Source organism: Loxodonta africana, unplaced genomic scaffold, assembly GCF_030014295.1.
Source record: "Loxodonta africana isolate mLoxAfr1 unplaced genomic scaffold, mLoxAfr1.hap2 scaffold_73, whole genome shotgun sequence".
Taxonomy (NCBI): domain Eukaryota; kingdom Metazoa; phylum Chordata; class Mammalia; order Proboscidea; family Elephantidae; genus Loxodonta; species Loxodonta africana.
The window spans coordinates 608,343-628,134 of record NW_026975462.1 but is presented as its reverse complement, the minus strand read 5'-3'; the positions used below and the strand labels follow the sequence as shown (position 1 = coordinate 628,134).

The 19,792-nt window shown below is 43.3% G+C and overlaps 1 long non-coding RNA gene across 6 annotated transcripts in view; it reads left to right on the top strand.

The window, feature by feature from the left end:
* LOC135230029 (uncharacterized) overlaps positions 1-19,792 on the top strand; it is a 224,350-nt gene that overhangs the window by 100,564 nt on the left and 103,994 nt on the right. The window contains exons 5-7 of one of the 6 annotated variants that reach the window (XR_010320666.1): positions 8,413-8,573; positions 12,467-12,581; positions 12,948-15,424. The exons of 2 other annotated variants lie outside the window; for them this stretch is intronic. This is a non-coding gene — a long non-coding RNA (uncharacterized LOC135230029). 3 more of the 6 variants (XR_010320669.1, XR_010320665.1, XR_010320664.1) reach the window with 3 other exon arrangements.

The following is a 19,792-nucleotide window of genomic DNA, read 5'->3' as shown; positions in this document are numbered from 1 at the left end:
GTGGCCCCAAGCTTTCTTATCTCCCACCTCCTAAGACTGTATCAACTGCTTTGAGAGTTTTAGAATAAAGATCCCCAGGAATATGGCTGCTCTCATTCAGTAAGGATTTCCCCAGTGCTGGATTAGACTAAATTCTGAGAATTCTCCAGAGGCTTCCGGGGCCTTCATACTGGACGGTCAACACACCAAGCTGCAGAGCTAATTCCTTTTTCCTGCAATTGGGCATGACCCCAGGGACATGACCCTGAGGGTGCTGACACTTCCTCAACCAATGACCCTCCCCCTGGGTTTCCCTCTGTCTGGGTCTCAGGATCAGTCAGGCCAACTTGTCCCCTCCAGAGAGTTTCTGTTGAAGGACACCTAAGCGGCACTATGGGTTTGTGCCCCCCACCCTGCAAACCTACCTCCTCTGAGTGGGGTGAGGTGCTACTGAAACATTGAAACTAGCAGAAGCCACAGCCCATGGTGCTGGGAGAAAGCTGGGAGGGAGAGAGAAGTGGAGAGGCTATAAAGGCCCAGTTGTAAAGGTGAACTGGGGCCGGGATGCCCTGAAGCCAAAAAGCTGAATGGTCTCACACCTGCAGCTCCTGAGCCCATCTCTTCTTTCAATGGAGAAAGTCTTTCCCTGCTCTTACTCTGCTGGGCCGGAAGGGCCTTTGACTTTTAACATGAAGCAGCCTCCAGAGCCTCTTGGGGCAAGTGATGTCAAGGAGGCTCTGCCCAGTGCCCCCCCCCACCCCTCCCACTTGTCAGAGCTCCAGGAATTTCAGTCTTCCAGGTCCTGGGCTGATCTAGTGACTTATAACAGGATTCCACTGGAACTCGAAACTTTGGAAGATGGGAAATACTAAAAAAAAAAAAAATTTTTTTTTTTCTCTTCACACAGCTGAACACCTGGTTCCTGGTCTTACTATACAAGTTTCATAGAGGATGCGAAGAGGAGTTTGGGTTTGACACCTGACATCTTAGCAGTGGTTCCTGTTTGTTTGGGAGGGAAGTGGTAAAAAGAAGGCAGCATCTACTACTTCCTTTTCCATGAGTCTCAGAAAATCCTCCTGAAGACCCTCTCAGGTCCCAAGGACTGATGGGAAATCCCTTGGTTTATTCTTAAACTTTGCCCTTGAGGCATATTTTGTTGATGACCACATATAAAATATTGTCCTCTCAAGGATGCACTCTAATTCTTACCTAGACTTGATGCAGAATGAGTATATATGAAAACTAAAGTTGGTTCTTAAGCAAGGGATTATCTCTCAGAGAAGGTCCATGGGAAGGTTCATACCAACTTCTGTGGTACTGATATTGCTCCAAGGAGCCCTGGTGGTACAAAAGTTAAGTGCTTGGCTGCTAACCGAAATGTTAATTGTTTGAACCTACCCAGAGGCTCTAAGGAATAAAGATCTGGCAGCCTGCTCCCGTTAAGATTACACACCAGTAAACCCTATGGGGACAATTCTCCTTTCACACCAGGCCACGGTGACTCAGAAATCCCCTCGATGGCACCTAGCAAAAACAACAGGAAGACATTGCTCCCGATGTGCTTGAAATGCCTCTCTGGGGAAGGCCTTCAGAGCTGGCTCATGGCCACATGGGAATTGAGACTCATTTTTTTGTTTCCACGACTTATTTTGGGTCCAAAAATTTATTTTCTTTCCAGTTTATTCACCAGACTTGAATACAGCCAGCTCTCAGATATTGTCAAAATTAATTCCTTTCTCTAATAATGATTTGCCACCAAGAGTGTATTCCCAAGCATTTCCAAGAGACTGGAAAACCTTTCCAAAGAGGCATGTCCAGTGCCATGTTGTGCAGTGACTACAGTGTTGACATAGTATATTTATCCACATAGTTCCCACGTTTTCTGCTTTCCTGAAATATGAATGAAATTCCAAGTCTACCACCTGAACCACTTTTCTCAGTGTTTCATTTAGCAGAAGTCTGGTGGTGATGAATTCTCTCAGTTTTCCATCCCCTGAGAATGGCATTACTTTTGCTTTACTCCCAAAGGTATGACTGGGTATAGAATTATATATCTATATAGATTAATATTTCCCTCTTTGTGTTGAAAAAATGTTGTTTCACAATCTTTTGGCTTCCATGGCTTCTGATAATGACTATAGAGTTATTTGAATTATTTTTCCCATTTGAAATGTGTTGTTTTCTGTCTAACTTCTTCCTGAGTATTTTCTTGGTCTTTGTTATTCTGCCATTGATTATGATATATCATATTTTTATGCAAATAATGCATGTTTTATATATATTTTTTCTTTTTTTGTCAACTGCATTTTCCCCCTCCCAGGTATTGTCATAAGCACAGTACGCCGTTTTCTTTTTTACATGTCACTGTAAAAGAATTCGTATAGTGTGCTTAAAATATTTTCATAATAATATGTTATTGCGGTATATAATTCCTTAAATTTAACTCATTGGGGTTTGCTGAGCTTCTTGAATCTGTAAGTTCATGTCTTTCACCAAATTTGGAAAGTGTTAGTATTTCTCCTAATACTTTTTTCTGCACCACACATTTTCTCCATGTCTTCTGGAGTTCCAATAAAGAAATAGGGTTTTGGTCTAGTTTTTGAGGCTCTGCTCATCTTTTTCTGTATTTTTTCTCTGTTTTCAGAATAAATATTTTCTATTGATCTACTTCCAACTCAGTTTTTTTCTCTGTCATCACCATTCTGCTTTTGAAACTATCAAATGAATTTTTCATTGCTAGCATTGCATTTTTAGCATGTAAAATTTTCCTTTGCAAATAGCCACTATCTTTCCACGTATTTAAAAAATGTCCCTGTTATTTCTTGGAGCATGATTAGAATAGCATTTTAAAATACGTGTCTTAAGATTTCAAAACTGTAAGTCTTGCTTAAATGTTATGGAAAAACAAAATGTTAATTTTGTTTTTTTTAGCATTCAATTGACCCAGATATGTTCATGCTGCAAGTTCTGTCCTGTTTTTGTATTCCGTGGCTCACATCTTCGTTCAATTTTTGAAGCCTTTGCGGTGATACTCGGGTCTAATCTACATGAGTGCCACCCAGACTGGAATCTTGATGGCGTTGTAACCCCTAGTGAGGCTCTTAAAGGATTTGATAGTGCTTCTTAGGGTCAGGGCAAGGCATATGCATCTGGGGGGATGGGTGGTGAACCAGGAGTTCATAGCAAGTTTGAAGAATCTCTTTCTTGTGCCGCTTCCTCTCTCTATTTCTCTGATGCTCTCTGAGCTCTGAAGGAGTGCTTTCTTGGCCCACTGGTAGGAATCCTGTGGCTTTAATCTCCTCATTCTGTCGTGCACATAAGCGACTGGTTCTGCCTATGGGGCCAAAATACTCCACAACCGGCCCAAAGGTTGGCAGCATGAGTCTGTCAAGAAGCGTCTCAGAAGACTAGCCTGGTGATCTGCTTTCGAAAAGTCACACCCTTTGAGGCAGAACTGACTAAATGCCAACAGCAGACAGGGAGAGAGAAAACTTAATGGAGCTTCCCCCACACTCTTGGGCCCTTACATACTCTGGTCAGAGAGAAGGAATCTGTTCTTCCAGAGTTTTAAGTTTCTTCCCACCTGCCGACTTGCCCACCTCTCTCCTTTATGGACCCTCTATCCCATTTGATATGAGAGAGGGCTTCTCTTGGAGCTGTTTCTGTGCACAGCTGGTATGCAGTTACATGATTTGGACTCATTTAATTTCAGCCTCTGGAATGTTTATACTTTATGTTCTGGTTTCCTACCACTGCCAACCACTTCCTTTGCAGAGTCCTGAGATAGCGGCCCATGCATTTGTCCAGATACTTAGTTGTCACATACCAGTATAGCCACTGGGGAAGTGTTGGTTGTGGTAAGGGGGGGAGGGACTGTACACTGAAGGAGCTGCAAGATCTGGCTGCCTTGTGTGAGCAGGACGGGGGTGTGCTGAGGATGGGTGCTGAAGGTGCTGAGTCAAGGGGAGTTTAATATAAAGTTGGGTCAAGGACAGTTTGTTGATATGGGGGAACTCTCTCCTAACAAGGATTTATCGCCATAGCAAGGGCTCTAGAAATGGGTCTCGTAAGCTGTGGCATTGTTCTTCGATGCTTGGAAAAGGCAATGGCCCACTATCTACGAAATAGAAATGCCAGACCTGCTGTGTCAGATGTGGGAAGATGAGGCAAAAGTCTCCAATATGTGGCCGTGGCAGAGTTAGTTTCTATAAGACCATTTCTTGGTGGTCCTGAAGGACGCCCATTTCATCAAAATAATAAGGAATGCAGAGATGAGGGGAGCAGCAACAACACTGAACTTACTGATATCTGTCTTCTCTAGGGGGTCCCTGGGTGCCACAAACAGTTCAGTGCTCAACTACCAGCTGAAAGGTTGGCAGTTTGAACCCACGGAGGGGTGCCTCAGAAGACAGGCCTGGTGATCTCCTTCTAAAGGGTCACAGCCTTGGAAACCCTATTAAGCAGTTGTACGCTGCACACATGGGGTTGTCATCAGTTGGAAATGACTTGACAGCAACAAACGACAACAACAAACGACAACAATTCCCTATTGGCTGAGATTGTTCATGGGAGCTGGGCTACCTCATACCAATATAAGTAATGGGATCCCAGCCCAACAGAGGCCAGGTAGAAGTACTTAACTGTCAGAAACAAGTTGTGTGTGATTACAACAACGGTCAGCAGGTCAGAGTATTAGTTACCTATTGGGGCATAATAGATTATCCCCAAACTTAGCAGATGAGAGATAAATGGAAAAATATTCAATTCATGCTGATAAATTTGGAACTAGACAAAGATTTTGGTAAGACTCAACATACTTTTAAGGTGAAGGGTTAAACTAGAAAATTTAAATAACTGGTATAAGTATAAAAACAGATTTTCAAAATAATGATATAATTGCATACCCGAATAAAAGACAAATACATCAAAATCAAGGGTTTCTGTCCCATGTGGACATAAGAGACTAAAATTAGCAAGGGTGGGAAAGGCTGGTCGTTCTCTTTCGCCTATTACTTGACTGTAGCAAACTGTGTCCAAAACTATAAAATATTTAGGGGAACATTGTTCTGACCAGAGCAGCGAAGGACATATATAAAGAAAACTAATGTATTAACGTAAATAAAACAAAACCTGAATATGTGCAAAAAAATATGCCATATTTCCAAGTGGGAAGCCTTGTTAATCAAATGGAGGTTCCCAAAACTAACACATAAATGGATTGCATTTCCAATTAGAATATTCGGGTAGTTGTTTTTTAATTGTATACATTAATCATAAGCTACAAGTAGTACAATAGATAACAAAGAATGTTGTTGCTGGAGCCTTGGACAAGATGTTTGACTCACAGCCGTCCCGTCTGACTGCCCAGTAGGCCTTTATAGGCCGTAATCTTTATGGGAGCGGACCGCCAGGCCTTTCTCCCTCAGAGCCACTGGGTGGGTGCGACCTGGCAGCCTTTCTTTCAATTAGCAGTCAAGCACTTAACCATTGCAACACCAGGGCTGCATTACCAAAGAATAGACAAGAAAAACCTGAAATAACAGGATAGTAACAGGTGTCTACCTCATCAAGTAACAGAACAAATCAATATTACATAGCATACAAACTGACAGGTAGACAACTGAAATAGAAAACCTACTAGGAAATCACAGTAACTATTCATAAAAAAAAAAAAAAAAGGTGGTGTGAAAATCATATTTATTTAATAAATGGTGCTGACTCAACTGATTGTTCTGGGGGACAAAGCTTGCAAAAATGTGATACACAAATCATAGATTTGGAAAATTATGTGAAATGTAGATGACCAGGATTAATAACAGTTTATATTTTACACAGAAGGATAAAAGTTAAGCACTTGAAAAATGAGCAGTGAATTCAAACAGATCGTTCACAGCAAATCCACATGCCCAATAAACATAGTCCAAGTTGCTCAAAAACACTGGTAGATAAGAAAATATCAAAGTCCCAGTGAAACTGGCACAATTTAAAAATCAACACCATCTATAGCTGGCTGGGCTGTGGGGAGAAGGAAACCCTGAGACATGGCTGGAAAGGTGCTTTAGGACAGCCTCTAGGGGAAAGACATGGCCATGGCTCTGTGCTTTTAACATTCTTTGAACTGGAAATCTCACTCTGTGGAGTCTACTCCACATAAGCGAATCCTGTACTATACAAAGGGTGTTTATTATTGATGCTGACAAAACATTGACTGTCCATTGGTGGTGAAATGATAGAGAATATATGGTAGAGCTACATCATCAATAACATAGGAAGTCATTAGAATGAAAAAGAGTTGTAGTAGTTAAGTAGAAGAAATCTCTGTGAAGTATTATGGAAGTTTACTGAAAAAATCAAGGTGCAGAAAAGTATATATAAAATGAGCACATTTGGGTAGAACAATAACAGTTGAACATATTTGAATACCTGTTTACATGTATGTGTGTGTATAAATGAACAGATGATGGTACATGTATGTGTGCGTGTGCTTGTTTAAGTAAGGATAAGATAGACTACTTACCATATGGTCGAAGTGAATTACCTTGGATTCACTTGTGGGAAAGAACAGGGGGTGGAAAGCTAGAACATGCAGGAAGAGTGGACTGAAAAAGCATGGGTGATAACGTGTTTCCATTTCACTAGTGTTATGTATGAGACAAACAAATCTGTCTTGAAAGAAGCTGGAATGTTCCTTAGAAGCAAGGATGGCTTTAGACATGTTATCAGAAGGGACCAGTCCCTGGAGAAGGACACCATGCTTGGTAAAGCAGAGGTCCAGCGAATAAGAGGAAGACACTCAATGAGATTGACTGACACAGTGGCTACAACAGTGGGTTCAAATATAGCAACCATTATGAGGGTTGCCCAGGACCAGGCAGTGTTTTGTTGTGTTGTGCATAGGATCGCTGTGAGTCAGAGCCAACTCGATAGCACCTAACAACATGTCTAAGTCTAGATAAAGTGTACTAAAATTGTTATCATCTATTTAATTTATGTGTGTAACTTAGAAGACATAAAAATATAGTTAATGCTATATCTAATGACTTACAGAGAGTCAAGATAGAATGTCAAGGGAAAGAAGGGGCAAGAGCAATGTGGGTAGAGTGTGACCAAGTTTCCATAAAAGCAAACACCCCATCAGATCTACTTGTGTACCTGTGACTGTGTATACATGTCCCAGCAGAGAAACCTAGGGAAGGATACACGTGTCTATTAACTTTGGATACCTTGGGGGAGCAGGAGCAAAATATGAGGGTGGGACTCTGCATGTTAACTTTTTCATTATACAAATTTGTATTCTTAGACATGTAATAAAAAAGAATTTCATAGCTTTGGAAATTAGTAAATGACATAGACATATATTTTTAAATAGGTGAAAATTCTCTATGACAGACAAAGGTTTTAATCACTGAAAGGAGAGCATACCACAGACAGTAATAATCACAATCAGTGGATTTCTTGCATGTTCTTGGAGCCAATGTGCTCTTCTGGTGTCTGTAACTAGAAATGACCAAAAATAATTTGGGGAAGTCAATCACCTCTTGCAAACACACGTCCACAGCTAAATGAAGGAGAATGGACACCATGTGCAATTCACTAGGTAACTCATGTGCCTCTAGAAGATTCTCTTTCCCGGATATGCTGCCACTACCTCCTCCCCACCTTGCCACACCAAATAACCCACGCTTGTGCATTCTAGGCCCTTTTCAGGACTGAGCTTAGATGACATCAACTGAGAAGATAGTTGATGAATAGAAGAGAGTTTGATGAAAAGATTTCAGAAAGCAGTACCTCCCCAACCAGCCTCTCCCCAACCTGGGAATGCCAACCTCTCCCACTCTGATACCTCTGAGAATCTCTGATTTTCCTTTTGGATCCTTAGGAGACTGCTGAATTCACCTGTCCTGAAAGCCTTCACTGCCCTCTACCTCTGACGCTGTTCCATGCAGGAGCTGTCTCTGTCACTCTGAGAAATCCACACAGGACAGCCTGTGGTTGGAGGTGCTCATTCTGGAGGTCCTGTCCTCCCTGCCTGTGTCCCGAAGGCTTCCCTGTGACAGTAGAGGTCTCATCTTCCAGGGAGATGGCTACGCCCCTGTCACGTCCAGACATGGGACCTGAAGCTACGGCTGAGATTTGGGCTTTTCTGTCCACTACTTAGTCTGGGCCTGAATCTGCCCCTTCCCACCCTCACCTCTGATCACCTGTGTTCTTGCTGTTCTCTCTGGGTTTACCAGCCTGCCCTCTGCTTCTTTCATCTGAGTCAACCTTTTTCTTCAGTTCTTTGACCTCAGGACATGTCAGGTTAGACCACAGAAAGAAGAAAAAATATTAGCAAGTTTCATTAACATGTGGAAAACCTGAAAGAATAGCTTGATTTATTGGAGAGGAAAAAGTTCCAAAGCTCTACTCCTTACTTTTTTTTTTTTTTTTTAGGACATGCTAAATACAGAAAATATCCTGCAAGCACTGGATCAACTCTTATCCAGAAATGGAAAACACCCAGGAGGATTTTGCTACACCAGCTCCCCCTTCCACTCCCCTAATCCTAATCGTAAACCCAAATTCACCCTGTGAGGACAGAAGACATGACTGGGGTGAGCTCCTTTTCCTCCACCCCGCCCTCCTGTCCTCCTCCCAAGCCCTGCTTCTTTCTCTGCCTGCAGCTGCTGGGAAGGGACCCAGAGGCCTTGGTTTAGGGCTTCATGTTCACTGCTCACCTGCGGGCAGGTTCCGCACAGTATGCGGCTTCTCTGATTCCTTCTCCTGCAAAGAACTCAGTGACACCCCATGACCGTCACACCTCCCTTAGAGCTGTCCTTGCAGGGACCCCTCAGCCTCCCAAGTCCCACTGAAATCCCATTTCCCTTTCCCTACTTATGCTATGCTCATCCTCAGAGTTCTGAGACCTCATCATCCAGGTGAGGCCTGTCCTCTCCTCTTCTGGGCCAGTGGAGCCTCTGAGGGGACCTGGTGTCTGCGGTCAGCCATCTGGGGCTTCCTCCATCCAGATCCTCCTAGGGCTGGAGCTCTCTGTGTACTCGGGGTGGGAGGGTGGGGATCTTCCAGGGGAGCTGGGTTAAACAAAACTGAATGGAGGTCTCTCCTGAAGGGCCCACACTTCCAGCCCAAAGGCCCTGCTCCTCCTAGTCCGGGGGTGCTAGAGGGTCTTCTGGTGCTTCCCGCTCTGGCCTTGATGCTGCACCTGCACCCTCTGTAGCCTGAACTTCTGCCTCTGCAGCCTCTCCAGCTGGTCCCTCAGCCTCTTTAGCTCCTCTCTCTGCTTCTCCAGCTGCTCCTCCAGGTGCCTGCAGACCACACTCTCCCTCACCTCCCTCTTCTTGGTGGCCATCAGGCAGCGTCTGCCCACCTGGCGGCAGCATTCGGGCCTACAGGGGACTGAGGGTGGAATCTGGAAGGCATTATGCTGAGTGAAATTAGTCTGTCGCAAAACGACAAATACTGTATGAGACCACTATTGTAAGAACTCATGAAAAAGTTTAAACGCAGAAGAAAACATTCTTTGATGGTTAAGAGTGTGGGGAGTGAGGGAGAAGAAAATTCACTAACATTGTGAAAATGTCAGTTCTACCCAAAACCATCTACAGATACAATGCAATCCCAATTCCAATTCCAAAGACAGTTTTTTTAACAGTAACTGTAGACAAATATCATCTTAGGTGAAGGGAAGGACAACACACAATACAGGGGAAGTCAGCACAACTGGACTAAACTAAAAGCTAAGAAGTTTCCTGATCACAACCAAATACTTTGAGGGACAGGAGAGCAGGGGCGGTGGTCTGGGGACCATGGATTCGGGGGATGTGTAGGTAATTGGCATAAAGAAGTTTATTAAGAAAATGTTCTGCATCCAGTTTTGGTGAATGGCATCTGGGGTCTTCCAAGCTAGTAAGCCGCCATCTAAAATTCAGAGATAAGAGGTTTGGGAGAAACCACAGCCCATCACACTCCGTTATCATTCCCTGAACTCACATTTCTCTTTCCAATAGAATGGTAACCTCTTTGAAGGCAGGGAAAACTTTCAATTCATTTTTATTACATACTTATTATTAAGTTTCCCCCAATCCTCCCAACACCTCCAAAAGCTGCCATGTTTGTCTTGTTTAGGTTCAAACTGGGCCCTCGAAACTGAACAATGTCAGCAATGATGTCACACAAGTGTTATGGAAGCCTTGGTGCTCACTCAGATCCAACTGCTCTTTGGAGAGGTTGTCGATCTGAGGTCTCCTGTGGGAGAGCAACTTAAGCTACCAGTTCACAGAGAGTGATTCCTCAGTTGGAGTTCCCAACTCGTGAGAGCTTGGAACAGAGGGGTGAACATCCTTTGGGGGACCTTTTTTTTTTTTTTGGTTTACCTTCACCCAGTCAGGATGAAATGGCAATATGGGAAGGAGAAACCTCTAAGACTCGAGGTAGGGGTGGGAGAAAAATTCTTCCTGATTGACAGGAGGTGTGTGGCAAAGAGTCTGATTTCACCAGACAAGATTTGGAGACAAGATATGGATTTTGAGTGAGGAGATGAAGTGGCTCTCCCAGAGAAAGTACTTGCTGTCATTTAGTAGACAACAAAACAGTGATATGAATAAAGGAATGAGTGAGTGAACCAAAGAACACGACTGTAACTCTAAGGGCCTTTCTGAGTAGGCACAGACTAGCTACTCAATTGTTCAGGCTTGGGAACCTCCTATGTTGAGGAAGCCACTGGGCAACTGGGACGGGGGTGAAGGGTGTTTAGGGAGATCAGTTATTCATTTGTATCATATTTTCAAATAAGATTGAATTAATATGTCATGTCAGGAATAACGAAAGAAGTAAAATTTCTCAGGAGCTTATGAAAGTGGGTGGCGTGAGGAAGCACTGTGTCTGTACCACTGTGAACTATGCTGTCCCAGCCTGGGCTTGGGCGGAAGACCCCATCCCCCTAGATCCAGGGAATCCCCTTCTCCTCTTCCAAGGCTTAACACCCAGTCACAGCAAAGCCTCACTTCAAGATAGCATTTTAAATTCCTACTCTACTTAATTTAAAGTATAGGTCAAGGAGGTAAAGGTGCCTAGGTGATGCAGTTTGTGCTCGACAGCTCACCTAAAAGTAGGAGTACTGGGAGGAAAAGTCCTGGCGATCTGCTTCTCTTAAGATTACAGTCAAGAAAACCCAATGGAGCAGTTCTACTCTGAAACACATGGGGTCGCCACAAGTCAGAATCGACTTCATGGCAACTGACAACAACAAACTGAACCTGAGCTTCTGTGGTTCCTAATTGTACACCCTTTCATCAGCCAGTGTCTGCCCTCCTCCATCTTTTCAGCTGCTTGCCCATGCTGCCCTGAACCGCCCCAGACCTGTTTCCTGTTTCCTCCTTGGTCCTCTGCCTGGCCGCTAACTTGCTTCTGAGAGCTTTCGCTACTTTCCACCCCACACCACACTCACACACCCAACCTGGCTCCGTCTGTTTTCTCTCTTCATCCTGAGGTCTCGAATCCTTCCCTCATGTTCAGAAATGTACATAGATAGACCTTATGTTGACACGTACAACCCTCCTAGACAAACACAGGTGAGGTGGTTGTGTCTTAGCCTCTCAGGTTTGTGGCGTCAAGGCTTTCGGCCAAACATATGTTTTCTGCATCACTCTGAAGTCACTCATCTAATAAGGACATTTAAGGGGCTACTGTTCAATTGTTTTCAAGAGGAAACAATTTTAACCTATTACTGTGGCTTGGTTAAGAAGGGTACAAGGAAGAGGTATACCTGTCAGGGTCTTAACTAAATATACAAATTATTCTCTAACTTTTAAGTATAATTCCTTCTATGAAAGACTTCCCTTAAAAAGAGGTGAAAATTTCTCCCATTTGCGTGTTTAAATTTACTAAGAAAATCACTTTCATAGGAAACTCCTTTTGGAGAAGTCACAAAATATTACAAAAGTTCAAGAAAATGAGGTCATTCCCATGTTCCAAAGGAGCAAATTCACTGAACATTCAGCAAATAAAGGGGGGAGGGAGCACATTGGATGATCTTCTATTTACAAATATAAAATCCCAAGACATGTTATAGTGTTTTTAGAGTAAACATTTTTGTTATAAGGTACTACTATCATTAGTGTCATTGTGCCCAGGGGATTCTGTCTCCCACAGCAGCGCCCCCAAGGGGAGTGAGGGGTCCCAGGACAGAGGGAGAATTGATGAGAGGATGGTGGTGATGGACAGGCCCCAGGGATCCCTAAGACCAAATCCTTGGGCTCATAGATGAGTCTTCCCAAGACCCAGACTCGATAATGAGCAGAAAAGGCCAAGTTTCAGCCACAACAGCAAGTATTAGGAACTGGGAAACCCTGGAGGTGCCAGGGGTATGTCCTTCCCTCGGTGATGAGACCCCAAGTGGCACAGGGAAGCCCTCAGGGGCAAGGAAGGAAGGGCAGAGCCTCCAGGACAGGCATTTCCAACCACAGGCTGCCCTGTTTGTACTTCTCAGAGTGACAGACTCTCCTGCGAGGGACAGGGTCAGAGACGGAGGAAGCGAGGGCTTTCAGGCGAGGTGAATTCTGAAGTCTCCTGATGATCAAACAGAAAGCCCTGGATGATCAGAGGTACAAGAGAGTGAGGGGGCTGGCATTCCCACAGTGGCCATAGGCTGGCTGAGGGGGTCCTACTGTCCCTGGAGCTATTGGTCAAAATATTTTTCCTTAAAAGCTGCATCTTTCCAGTTAACTTCCTCTATGTTCAGTCCAGGAAAAGGTGTAGCATGCAAAGGGTACGTTTTCCAGCAGAGCAACAAGTGGAAGGAAGTGGTAGTGGCATATCAGGGAAAGAGAATCTTCTAGAGGCACATGAGTTACCTAGTGAACTGCATGTGGTGTCCAGCCTTCCTCCTTTATCTGTAGACATGTACTTGCAGGAGATGTTTGAGGAGTAACTTCATGGACCCTTACAAAATTCTCGCTGGTCATTTCCAGGTGTAGAGACCAGAAGAGCTCATTGTCTCCAAGAACAAGCATGAAATCTGCTGGGTCTGACTGTTGAGTGGTCTGTGGTGTGTTCTTCTTCCAGTGATTAAAATCTTTGTATCTGTTGTTAAAGATATTTTCCCCGTTCAAAAAAAAAAATCCAACAAAATGTTTTTAAAATAATGTATCTATGATGATGTTTATCAACTTTCAAAGCTCTGAAAGTCTTTTGTATAACACCTCTAAGGGTACAGATTTGTATAATGAAAAAGTTACAGTCATGGCCCCACCCTCATATGTAATTTGGTCCTGCACCCCCAAGGCGTCCAGTGTTAATAGACACGTGTATCTTTCCCTATGTTTCTCAGCTGGGACCCACACACACAGTCACAGGTTCACAAGTAGATCCCCTGGTTTGTTTGCTCTAATGGAAATTGGGTCATACTCTACCCACGGTGCTCTGTAAATTGCTGATTCCCTGAAGGTCATTAGGTATGGCACTAACACTGCCTTTTTGGGTCTTCTAAGATTGAACTCATATTTACACATAAAGCATTTAAATAGATGAGAACAATTACTGTATACACTATCTAGACTCATACATAGCACTACTACAGTGGAAACACATATCACCAGTGCTTTCTAAGTCCGCTCTTCCTGCATGTTCTAACTCCCCCGCCCCCACCAGTCCTTTTCCAGAAGTGAATCCAAGGTAATTCAGGTTAACAATGTGGTAAGTACTCTCTCTTACCCTTGCTTATACGAGCACACACAGACACAAATGTATCTTCGTCTGCTCATTTACACACTCACATAAACACAAACAGGTATTCAAGCATACTCAAACAATTGCTATTGCTTTACCCTAATGTGCTCATTTTATACAGACTTCTCTGCACCTTGATTTTCTCCTTCAATAATACTTCACAGAGATTTCTCCTGTTTAACTACCAGAGTTCTTTTTCATTCTAATGACTCAAACTTTATTGATTTAGCTCTACCATAAATTATCTATCTTTCCACCATCCATGGCAGTCGATTTTGCCGTTATTAACAATAACCGTCCTTTGTATACTAGAGGATTTGCTTCCATGGGATAGATTCCAAAGGGTGAGATTTCTAGGTCAAAGAATGTTTCAAAATTACAGAGCCATGTCCGTGTCTTTCCCCTAAAGGCTGTCATAACGCCCCTTTCCAGCCATGTCTGAGGCACCCTTCTCCCCACAGCACCCCCCGGCCCCAGCCATAGGTGGTGTAGATTTTTAAATTGTGCCAGTTTCACTGGGACTTTGATATTTTCTTCACTACCAGTGTTTTTGAACAACTTTGATTATGCTTATTGGCCATTCGTATTTGCTCTGAACGGTCTTTTGAATTCATTGCTCATTTTGTAAGTCCTCAATTTTTGTCTTCCTTGTATAAAATGGAAATAGTTGTTAATCCTTATCACCGACATTTCCCATAACTTCCCAAATCCATCGCTGATGTATCACATTCTTAGATGTTTTTTTTTTTTTTTGCCCAGAATGATCAGTTGAGTCAGCAGCATTTATAAGATAAACCATAATTTTCCTGAGTTGAAATACCACCTCTGTATTAACGGTTATTATGATAATCTTTGTGGATTTGCTACTTCGTTTCCTTGGTCTAGCTTTCAGTTCCTATGCTATGTAATATTTGTTCCGTTAGTTGATGAAGCAGCCTCCTTCTTTTTCATGTTTTTGTTGTCTGTTCTTTCGTATCTGTTATACTATTTGCATCTTAAGATTACTGTATACAATTCAACAAATAACTAGGTAAATATTCTAATGGGAATTGCAATACATTTGTATGTTGGTTTTGGGGGACTGTCATTGATTAAACAAGACTTCCCATTTGATAAAACATATTTTTTGCATTATTAAGGTTTAATTTTATTTCCTCCTCTACTTCAAATAGGCTCTTTTCTGTTCCAGTCAAAACAACGTTTTCCTAAGTAGTTTATGGTTTTGGACACAATTTGATGCAATCATGTAGTAAAGAAAATTGTCTTTATTCCTCCCACCCTGAAACTTCCAATTTTGGGCACTGTGTCTAGATTGGAGAGAAGTCATTGATTTTGGTATATTTGGCTTGTCAGTTTACCAAAATTTTTATCCTCATTTTCTAGGTATGCAATTATATTATCATCATAAAAAGAAGAAAATCTGTTTTAATATTTAATTCATTCCTTAACTTTTCTAGCTCATTAATTCACCTAGAAAAGTATGTTGGGTCATAAAAGTAATAACAGTATATTTGTCTACTTCCAAATTTTATTAGCATGAATGGAGTATTTTTCCATTTATCTAATATCTACTATGTTTTATGATAATTTTTTATGCCCCAGTAGATAATATATTGACCTGCTGACCATTACAGTAATGACATACACCTTGTTTCTGATAGTTAAGTGCTTCCACCTGGCTTCTGCTGCTCTGGGACCCCATTATTCCCATTGCTACTAGGCAGCTGTCTCCTACCCACAACCTAAGCCTCCAGAGGACAGACATCGCTAAGTTTCACTTTGCTGCCGCTCCCCTCCACCGTGCATTCCTTATTGTTCTGATGAGAGGAGTGTCCTCCAGGACTTCTCAAAAATGGTCTTAAGAAAACTCACTCTGGATGTCCATGTATTGGAGACTTTCCCCCCATTTTTCAACATCTGACACAGCAGTAACGGCATTTTGATTTCATAGAATGTGGACCATTGCCTTTTCCAAGCTTCCAAGCGCAATCCCTGTAGCATATTAAACCCATTTCCAGAACCCCCACAATGGCAATAAATCCTTTTTAGGAGAGAGTTCCCCCCATATCAACAAACTCTTCTTGACCCAACTTTACATTAAACTCCCCTTGACTCAGCACCTTCAGCACTCGTCCCTCAGCACACCCCAGTCCTGCTCACACAAGGCAGCCAGGTCTTGCAGCTCCTTCAGTGTACAGTCCCTCCCCGCAACCACAACCAACACTTCCCCGGTGGCTATGCTGGTATCTGAAAACTAAGTATCTGGACAAATGCATGGGATGCTATCTCAGGACTCTGCAAAGGAAGTGGTTGAAGGTGGCTGGGGGAGGAAACCAGAACATAAAGTATGAATATTCCAGAGGCTGAAATTAAATGAGCCCAAATCTCATAACTACACTCAGGTTGTGGATAGAAATAGGTCCAAGACAATCCTTCTTTCTCTCATGCGGGGGGAAGACGGTCTGTAAAGGAGAGAGATGGGCAGGCAGGCAGAGGGGCAAACACCTAATACTCTAAGTCCAAAGAGTGTAGAGGAACGTCTGTTACGTTTTCTGTCTCTATCATACCATTATTTGGCCCCATAGACAGACCCAGTCACTTAACCGCGTGGCAGAATGAAGAGATTAAAGCCCCAACATTCTTGCCAGTGGACCGGGAAGGTAGCCCCTCAGAAGGCAGAGAGCCTCAGAGAGATAGAGAGGAAGCAGCTCAAGACAGGGATTTCATAAAGTCGCACATAAAGTCACCTCTAAGTTGACTCGATGGCAATGGGTAAGTTGCACATGCATAGATCTGATCCTAAGAAGCATTGTAAACCTTTGAGCACTGTATTATGGGTTAGAACACCATCTAGGTCCCAGACTGAGTGGCACTCACATAGATAAGTCCTCAAAATATTTTCGTCCTCTTAAGCTTTGAAAACTCAAAAGACATTTGAGCCACAGCATACAGGAGATGAGACAGAACTTGCAGCCTGAACATAACTGGGTCTATTTCTTGCTAAAACAAGCAAACAAAAAAATGACAATTTCCATAAGGTTAAAGCAGGACTCACAGCACTGGCATAACAGAAAAAGTGTAAAAAGGTATTGTAACCGTGCTCTAAGAAGTAACAGGAAGAGTTTTGTTTTTTTTTTTAACAAATGGCAATGAAAATATTATCACTAAAGAAAAAGAAGGTATTTACAAATGACAATTTTTGATGTGAGAAAAATTTAGGTATGAATACACTAATAAAAATTTTTTTTAGAAATTAAAAATTCACTTGATGGGCTCAATAGCAGAATGTAGATGGTATTCTGTGTAGGTGTTAAAGTATTTGAAAAAATCTGGGCTGAACAGTTCCCAATTTTGGTGAAAGACAAACTTACGAATTTAAGAAGCTCAGGACATGCCAACAAATTAAATTCAAAGAACTTTATGCCCAAATAAGTTATAATCAACTGTAGAATAGCAAAGACAATGAAATGCCTTGGAAGAAGTTAGAGAGAAAACAACACATTTCACAAAGGGGAAGAAAATTTTCAATTACTCTACAGTTCTCATCCAAAACCATGGAGGTCAAAAGACTGCAACAACATTTTTTCAGTGCTGAAAGAAAAGAATCGTTAACTCAGAATTCTATATCCAGTGAAAATATCCATCAGGAATAAAGGAAAATAATGACATTCTCAGCTGAAGGAACTCTAAAGAGAATTCATAACCACCAGACTTAGTTTAAGCACTAAAGGAAGTTCTTCAGGTGGCAGACTCGGAATTTCAGGAATTATAGAAAGCAGCACAGCGGTAAGTATCTGGGTGAACATTCTATGCCAACCTTGCTGTCACTACACAACATGGCGCAGGACTGCCCTCTTTGGAAAGTCTTTACAGCTTGGTGCAAACACTTTGGAATACACTCTTGGTGGCGTATCAGTACTAAAAAAAAAATCAGTACTAGAGAATGAAATTTACTTTGAAAATATGAGAGATGTCTGTAGCCACATCTGGTGAAAAACTGGATAATAACATTTTGGACACCAAATGAAAGATGGTAACAAACAAACAAACAAAATGAGTCTGAATTTCCATGTGCCCATGAGCCGGCTCTGAAGGCCTTCCCCAGGGAGGCATTTCAAATACATCTGGAGCAATGGCAGCATCAGGGAATGAAGGCTATATACCTCTCCTCTGGCCTTCTCTGAAGGGTAACCACTTGCTTAAGTACCAAGCTTAGTGGTTAACATATAGTCATTCTGTAGATAGTCTAGCTAAGAATTACAATGCCTCCTTGAGAGGAAAGCATTTTATACAAATGACATAAACAAGTGCCTCAAAGACAAAGTTATAGTAAACCAAGGCATTTCCCATCAGTCTTTACCTGAGAGGGTCTTTGTAAGGATTTCCAGCGGCTCAGAAAAAAGAACAGAGTAAACTCTGTCTTCTTTCACCTCTTCCCTCCTCAAGAAACAGGAACTGGTGCTAAGATGTCAGGGGTCAAGCTCCAAACTCCTCTCCTGGTCCCGTATCTAAGTTGTGTAATAGCACCAGACAATGAGCTATAAGAAGATGAACCCAAGGAGTATTTCCAGTCTGTGACAGGTTTGCCTTCCAGTGAAATCCTGTTTCAAATCGCTAGACCAGTGGAGGAGCTCTGGTCCTCTGACCTGAGAGAAGGACAGGGTGGGGTTGTCAGAACCTCCTTGACCATCATTCTCCCCAAGAGGTTTTAGAGACTCGTTCATGTCATAACTCAAGGACTATTACTGCCCAGTTGCATAACTGCGAAAAAGACTTTCTCCTTTGAAGGAGCAAAGGGCCCAGGAGGGGCAGGTGTGAGGCTTTTCTCTTTAAGTCAGCTTTGTGGCTTCAGGTCACTGGCCCCTGGCCACCTTCACAACCTGCCTTTTGAGCTCATCCTCATCTCTCCCTCCCAAATTCCCCCAGCACCCTGGGCTGTGGCTTCTGCGGGTTTCAATGGTGTCCTTTCAGTAGCTCCTTGCTCTCCGCTGAGGGAGCAAACCCACAGTGCCCTTAAGTGTCCTTCAGTAGGAACATTGCTGAGGGTACACGATGGCCTGACTGATCCTTAGACCCAGATGGGCAGAACTTTGGGCGGGGGGTCATTGTCCAGAAGTCTCAGCTTCCTTTAAGTGGCTCCAAACTTCAGTGTGTTGACTGCCCAATACACAGGTGGGGGAAGCCTGTGGAAGATTCTCAGTCCTAGTTTCACCCAGCACTGGGCAAACCCTAAGGGGGGAGAGCAGTGATATTCCTGAGGATCTTTATTCTAAAGTTCTCAAAGCAGCTGATATAGTCTTAAGAGGTGGGAGATGAGAAAGCTTGGGACCATGGGAGGGTGGCAAAAGAAGGAGACTCCTATCACTCCCTCTGCCGTCTTGAGTAGTCCTTTCTTCCTTCCTCCTTTCCTTCCTCACACCCTCCGCCTTCCTTCCTTTCTCTTGCTTTTCCTCCCTTCCCTTCCTCCCTCCCTCCCTCTGTCGCTTCTTTCCTTCCTTCCCTCCATCCCTCCCTTTCTCCCCGCTTCTTCCCTCTTCTTTTTTTTTTTTAATGCATCTCAGACTCCAAGCAGGCATTTGTTGCTAAAATCATATTTCTCTGTGTTAACATATGATCCTTAACTTAAATCTGGAGTATGTAGCTCATTTTGATAATTCCTCTTCTGTCTGCACAGAGAAGAGACTGCTCACAGCCAGTGATGAGAGGGGAGGAAACAAATTCCTTAGCCAGAGCAGGCTCTGCTGTTTCCTGTACTAGGGGTGACGCCCCTGGGGAGCCTTTCCCAGGGCAGCAGGGCAGGCAGTGAGTCCAGCCTGGGGCTGCGGCCAGGCTGTGTGGCCTCTGTGGCTTTGATTTCTCCTCCTGGAAGGGCACCCTGTGGGCTTCCCATGGGAGGACCCTGACTCCATGGGTGACCACAACTCACTGCCCTGCCTCCTGTCCTCCTCTGGACCCATGTCCTGATAGGCCTTCTTCCCTCCTTCCCAGTATAAGCATTGTGATCAAGCGGGGCAGAAAAAGTCCTCAGGGCCAGACCCTGGGCCTTGCCCTCCGTGGCCTTAGGCTTCCCCGAGTTTTGGTGGGACCT